Raw genomic sequence first — 7,142 nt, 5'->3', positions numbered from 1 at the left:
CAGAGCCCGACGCGGGGCTCGAACTCACGGACCGCGAGATCGTGACCTGAGCCGAAGTCGGCCGCTTAACCGACTGAGCCACCCAGGCGCCCCCACATGGTTCTTAATATCATTACTATTCGGGCAATTTTGAAGTCCCTCTTCTATATCATGTCTTAAGTGCATAAGGGAAGTCACAATCGTGTTGAGCAGTGGTTCTCAAGTCTAGTTCAGGAAACCACAGCATCAAGCATTACCTTGGAACTTACTTAAAATGCAGATTCTTGGACCCCACTTCATACTGAATCAGAAACTCTGAGGGTGGGGCTATCCATTGCATTTCCTGAAGCCCTCCAGCTGGCATGGAAGCCCGCTCATTTTGAAAACCATTGGTCTATGTCAATGGTTCACAGGCTCTGTAGCCAGCTTACATGGGTTCCTTCCTAAAACCCCGACACACTGCAAAAATGTTCTATAACTGGCAAAAGTCTAGGCTTTTCACTAGGGCTTTAAACCCCCACCAAATTGTATCCTTGGCTAATCTTTCCAACTGGTCTCCTCCTGCCACTCCCCTGCACGCATCCCACTCTACCCCAACAGCCTTTGTCTTGTTCCTTGAGCACACCAAACCCATTACAGTCTCAGGAGTCTGTCCTCAGTATTTTCTTTGCCTGGAATGCACTTCCTCAGCTTGCCCTCTCCCTTTTTCCAGGCCTCTCCTGAAATATCGCCTCCTCAGAAAGGCCTTTCTTGATGATCCTCCCTAAATTACTCCTCTCCATCCCCATCACTTGCTCATTGATTTTCACTTTATTTTTCTCTTAAGCGTTCTTTAAGGGGTAGATCTGTTTGGAACAAATTCTTTTTCTTCATCTGAGAACATCTTTCCTACCCCCTGTCCATTCCTTAAGGGTAGTTTTGCTGGGTATAGAATTTGAAGTTCTTCTCATTCAGTGCTTGAGAAATGTCATGTGCTACATCTGTCTGGCTTCTGAGGTTACAGATGAGAAGTCCATCGTTTGAATTGGTGTGTTCCCCTGTAGGCAGTGTGTTGTTTCTCTCTCGCTGCTTTCAAGTTTGTTTCTCTGTCTTTAGTTTTTGTAAGTTTAATTACAATGTGTCTCGCCATGGATTTTCTTGACTTTATCCTGTTTGGACTTTTCTCAGCTTCTTGAATCTGTGTCTTTTGCCAGATTTGACAAGTGTTTAGCTATTATTTCTTTGGAAACCCAGCCCCATCCTTTCTCCTCTCCTTCTGAGACCCTGATGACATAAATTTTGGATCTTTTGTCATGGCCCCCCAGGTCCCTGAGGTTTTGTCAAATTTTTGTTCAGACCGGGTACATTTCTTGCTCTGTCCTAAGTTCACTGATTTGGTCCTGGCATCTCCGTCTGCTAGTGAGTCGATTCAGTGAGGCTTTTTGCTTTTTTTTTTTTGAATTTCTGTTAATGTACTTTTCAGTTCTGTAATTTCCACCTAGTTCTTTTGTTATAACTTCCATTTCTTTGATGAGATTTCTATATTTTGATTGTTTCAAGAAGATTTGTTACTGATTGTTGAAGCTTTTTTATGATGTCTGCTTTAAATCCTTTTTGGATAACTCCAACATGTGATTCATCTTGCTGATAGCATCAGTTTACGGTCCTCTCTCATTCAGGTGTTACTTCTCTGTTTCTTGGTCCTACAGGTGATTTTCCATTGATCCTGGCTGTTTTGGCTAAGTACTACTTAGATCTTTATTTTATCAGGAAGTCACCCTGCTTAGATTTAGCATGCAGGTCCTGGTCTACTTTTGTGGGGCGACGTTCCAATGACAATTTAATGTCCAGAGGCTTTGCAGTGCTGTTTTGATCTGTTCAGTTTCTGTAGTGCCACTGGGGCCCCCAGGTCCCTGACAGTGCTGCCAGAAGGGGCAGAAGACTCCCCAGGCTAGCGCCATCTGGTAGATCTAAGTGGGAGAAGGGAATCTGGCCCACAGGGACAAAGATGCTTCTTATGGTGGATCCCCTTTGGGCTGTCAACTGGCCATCCCAGTGTCCCCCAGAAGAGCGGAGTCTTGGGACCAGTGAGGAAGCAGGTCACTTCCCCTGAGCCTTTACTGTCAGTTGGGACTGCCACACCACGCACCTTACCAGTGTGGCGGCGCTAGCTTGAGGATGTTCGCTTGTCTTGCATTAAATCCCACAGCAGCACACCCACTGGCGCCACCTTCTGTTGCCAGATTCAGAGTTGGAAGACACTGGCCTGGATCACCTGTTTCTGTTCCGCTGTTGTGTTGCTCTTCCAGGCCCGGGGTCCCTACCCCGTTGGCCTTCTTCTTTCCAACTTGCAGAGTTCTTCTTTGACTCTTGTTTTTTTTCCAGGGGTTACAGTTATACTTCAGATAGAGAGGCAGGGAGAAACAAGTCCAAGCCGTCTCGTCTGCACCCAGAGTCTCCTCTTAATGTTACTAGATTGGCTGGCTGTGGGCCTCTGTCATACACAGCTGACTAAAACAGATGTCCTATTCAACTTTTCATTTTTGTGACCCTTGTATCTCACCAATCAAGTGTGAACATCTTCCAATGTCAATGAGCATATACTTGAATCCTAGTAAGTGGCATTATGTTATTTCATTGTGTAGCTATAGCATAAAGTCAACCAGTCTTCTATAACTGAACTTTGAAGTGTAAAAAGATTTGTAGCCTCCCCATATCTTTTTTAAAAAATGTTTATTTTGAGAGAGATTGTGTGTACATGCACTTGTGTGCGAGCAGGGGAGGGGCAGAAAGAGGGGGAGAGAGAGAATCCTAAGCAGGCTCCGCACTGTCAGCACAGAGCCTGACTCGGGGCTCAATCCCATGAACCGTGAGATCATGACCTGACCCAAGATCAAGAGTCAGACATCTAACCGACTGAACCACCCAGGTGCCCCAAGCCTCCCTGTATTTCTATCTTTTTATTTTTTTTTTTAATTGAAATCTTAAACCTGCTTTTGAGGAGCAGTCAAATCCTGAAAATCAGTGTGAGGGAAGTAAGACCTGAAAAGGGAAAGACTTAGAATTAAATGGCTCAAAATGGTGTTTCTATTTCCTGGGTGCTAACATGTACCCAAACACGGAACAGAATTCAGAACTCCGTGAAGAGCTGGTATCCCGAGAGTCGATGTCACATGCCTGTGGCATAGGACATGGGGCTGGACGGTGGCTGCGCTTCTAAAGTGAGTTCTTCAACCTTGGATCTTAATTCCTCCTAGCAAGGATGATTCGATCCTTCTTTCTCAAATTACAGGTTTCATAAAATATCGTCTTCCCTAAATTAAAAAAATTTTTTTTTTTTTACTAGTTGGCCTTCATCCAGATCTGGACAGGTTAATTGTCGTAAGTATGCTCAGCACTTAAAATTATTTATGCTTCTTTCTTGCCTCCCTGTTCCCCAATTTCAGAGTGTTAAACAACTTGCTGATCCCAGACACCTCTCCCTGGCAGTATTTAGCAGAAAAAAATGGCCAAAGGGCCTGTGGTGTCCTCAAGAGACAGAATGAAGGATAAGGGCTCCTAGAATCTCCTTAAACCATAAGATGACCGTCGGAGTGGGAGAATTAAGACCTTTTCCTCCTTAAAACATATTATTTACAGTGTGGGTTTGTGTATTCTCAGCATTGCACAGCATGATATTTGGGGAAGAAAGAAAAAAGACATCTCCCTAGTCATTCTCAGAAATGGCAAGTTTTAAACTTGATGAACAGCACGGGGTCACTCCCGACTCTATCAGGGAATATATTTCACGAGACCCAGGTGTTTGGGAGTAAAACTACCTGCTCAAGAGCGGGCCTGTGAAAGGGAGAAATTCTTCCTGTTTTCTCTCCTGATTTCCTTCTCTCTGGACTTTGTATTTCAGTTGCGTTTCATCCACAAATAAACCCTTTCCCCTCTGGGTCAGCCTGTGCTCTTAGGCCTCCCCGGGAAGATTCCTGCATGTTTTACACATGTAAGGCTTTGTGGTTTGGGGCTCATGATTCCCCCGCCGAAGGAAGTGTGTGCTAGGTGGGTGTGTGGGGAGGGAAGCCACGTTCGCTGCTCACCCGCACTTCTCTGCCCAGGTGTGTGTGAGATGCTTGACCTCAAGATTATCATCGCCCTTGGTGGCGGCTTACTGATTGTCACATTTGTGCTGATGGCTGTTGTCATCTGTCTTTACTACAAAGTAGCCAACGCATTGAAGTGAGTGATGTGGGTAAGAGTGAAAAATACCCCCTCAAATAGCATACCTGGGGCTCTCTGCTTGAGCAAGGTCATTCCTTGCCCTGTGGCCCCACCCTGGGTGAGGCCAGGAAGGGCAAGTGGGTTGGAAAAGGCAAAGGCAGGTGAGTGTAGAACCTTGGTTTTTTTCCCCTTCTGGCTTAGGGCTGTGAGCTCATAAGTAGAATGTTCTCGGCTGGGTGGCTGGGTGCTGCTTTGCTTCACCTACCCTCTCAGTGTGACCCTCAGCCAGTTTATTCAGCACGTTGGCTGGGCCCTCCCTCTGTCCCAGACACTGCAGACTGTGGGGGAGGCTCTGACAAGTCTGGGTCTTAGACTCACTCAGAGGATAGGCTGAACCTCTCTCACAGTGTTCTCTCACTCTTTTACCTGCGTTGGGGGAGCTCTCACTGTGTTGTCTCATTCACTGTGCTTGGCCTAGGGGACACGGAGGTGGGCCTGTAGGATTGTGGGGGAGCTGAGCTGTAGGAAGATTCTGGGGCACGCCCACACAAGGGAGTATAGATCAGACTAAAGATAACTACCTTTGGGAGAGAGGAATCTTCCAATGGGGGAGAGATGGGTCCTCAGAAGCAGTGCTGTTCCCATCCTAGGGAAGTTAAGCCTGTGAGCTGGAAGGTAAATTCCAGAACCTGGGGGGCGGCCCTCGGTGGCACCTTCCCGATCATGCTCTGCACTTGATGGGCCTGCAGCGGTCCGCTGGGTGATCCACGCTTGCAGTTCACTCTCCCTTATTTGCTGCAACCTGATTTTACATTTCTAACAACCCTAAGAGAGGAGGGGGTTAGACAGGAACTTGGGACAGGGCCAGAGAACTCTAGTTTGGGGCTGGTGGCATGCATTTGACTGGCTCCAGCCCTAAACTTCCCAGGTACCCCTGACAATTGTGACAAATGGATGCAGAAGAAAAATTCTAATCTCATGCTCTGTGTATGTCTTTTCTTAAGATGTTCAAAGGCATATTTGGCTCTGACCATCAATGATAATGAGGCCACAGTCACGATGACCACAGACTCCACCAATGGGTCCTATCCCAGCATCCAGTGTTGTGAAGAATGTAACTTGAATGCCAACTCGAACCCCCTGCCACCGTGATTCTGTGACGTAACCAAAAGCCCTGGACTTGGCACAAAAATCTTCATTCACAGTATTTCTTTCTTGGTAGAATTCATTATTCAAGTCAGGTTCAAATCATGTTTATATCATGTTAAGTACCACATATTTATGTACTTTTGGATAAATATGCAAGAGGAAAATAATCCTCTCTGCCTCTGGCATTTTTGTTGGTCATGTACTTAAATTACTTAAATTTGTGTACTAGTCACTTGGGGACTTGGGGCGAGTAAACTTGTAATATTGCAGTATAAGAAGGAGAGTTAAGAGTAATAGAGAAAAAGGCATGCTGCCAGTTGAACAAGAAGGGATGTTGTGCCAGATGCTTGGGGTGGAAAAATAAAAGCATCTGGAAACTAGGCTCAAAGGGAAACACAGCATCTCTGAATGAGAGAAACTTTTTCCTGGTGCTTAATTCTGTTTGGATCATATTACACAGAGCCCTCTCCTTGAGACTCTGAAAAAAATGGACATCCTTCTTTGGGTTTAACCAAGCCTCAGAACCAGTTTTCAAACCCTGGCAGGTGCTAACATCTGAGGGCACGCCGTCAGTCCAGACGCTGATTTCTTCCAGACCCCTGGGCACTATGTTGGCTCCGAGGACGTAGGTTTCTGTAGGGCGATTCTCTCCCACAGGCGACAGCAGACACTTCTCATGGAGGGTACCAGGGCCACAGCAAGGTCCTCGGCAATGCAGGACCCTGAAGGTAAAGATGGGTGAGACGCCTGGGGGCAGAGCAGGAGCCACGGATGAGGCACAGGGATAGAACCTGGGCCAAGGCGGGCTCACAGGCTTACTCCCGGTAGTCTGGGCTCCAGGCCACTTTCTGCCACCTTGCAGGCATCAGGGGTTAGTCACAGGATGGGCACACTCGGCAAAAGAAGTGATGTGGGTGAAAGTCCTTGTGGGTATGACTTACAAAGAATTTGCTACAGAGAAAACAAGCCCCTGTAGCCTGCACGAAAGTTCAACTCGCTAATTCTGAACCCAAGCCGCTCCCCGTTCCTCTGTTACATCTCCAAACTTCATCACTGCCAACACTCCCAGGTATCATTAAACGTGGATTGCTGGGAAGGTACTTGTAGGACATAAAATGAAAAACAAAAAAACCCAGCCTCTCCCTAAACTGCCTGCAACTGAATTTCTTTGCAGGCTTTCTGGCACAGAGCCAGAGCATTCTAGCTCACAGAACCAGAGGGACCGGAACGGGAAACGAGAACCTTTCTGAGGGCTCACAGAGGTTAGGTGGTGGAGACAACTGGACTTGGGTCTGGGTGAAGGTGAGCGAGGTCACAGAGCCAGGCCCTGGGTTCTGATCTGCCCTGACTTGCAGTGGAGAACGGAAGTCACTTCTGCTCCCCGAGTGTAGTTTCCGCTTCAGTTACAAAGTGGTTTGAGCCACTGTATCTCCACTGGAACTCAGAAAGATACTTCCAAACACACCGATGGTAGTGAGGTCAGTACCTGAATGTGGGTGATTGAAAGAGCCATGTTAAAATATTCTTTGTTTTTGTGACAGCATGAGCAGGGAGGGGCAGAGAGAGAGGGAGACACAGAATCCGAAGCAGGCTCCAGGCTCCGAGCTGTCAGCACACAGCCCGACGCGGGGCTCGAACCCACAAACTGCAAGATCATGACTTGCAGAAGTCCGTCGCCTGACCCACTGAGCCACCCAGGTGCCCCAAAATATTCTTAATAGATCGAAAGAATTTAACACAGGGTTTGTTCTTGTGTCTTGAGTTTACTGCTGTGTTTGAATTCAGAGGTTTGGGCGAGCAAAGCTATGACCAGATTGACAAAATTCATC

The 7,142-nt window shown here is 47.0% G+C and overlaps 1 long non-coding RNA gene across 1 annotated transcript; it reads left to right on the top strand.

The window, feature by feature from the left end:
• The first annotated feature begins 3,115 nt into the window (after nt 1-3,115).
• On the top strand, nt 3,116-5,480 carry LOC125933028 (uncharacterized). Its single transcript, XR_007460841.1, has 4 exons — nt 3,116-3,179; nt 3,305-3,339; nt 4,062-4,182; nt 5,169-5,480. It is a non-coding gene; the product is annotated as an uncharacterized LOC125933028 (long non-coding RNA).
• Nucleotides 5,481-7,142: the final 1,662 nt, after the last annotated feature.

Source organism: Panthera uncia, chromosome D2, assembly GCF_023721935.1.
Source record: "Panthera uncia isolate 11264 chromosome D2, Puncia_PCG_1.0, whole genome shotgun sequence".
In the NCBI taxonomy this organism is placed as follows: domain Eukaryota; kingdom Metazoa; phylum Chordata; class Mammalia; order Carnivora; family Felidae; genus Panthera; species Panthera uncia.
The sequence above is the reverse complement of the archived record's forward strand: the minus strand, read 5'-3'. Positions and strand labels throughout refer to the sequence as shown.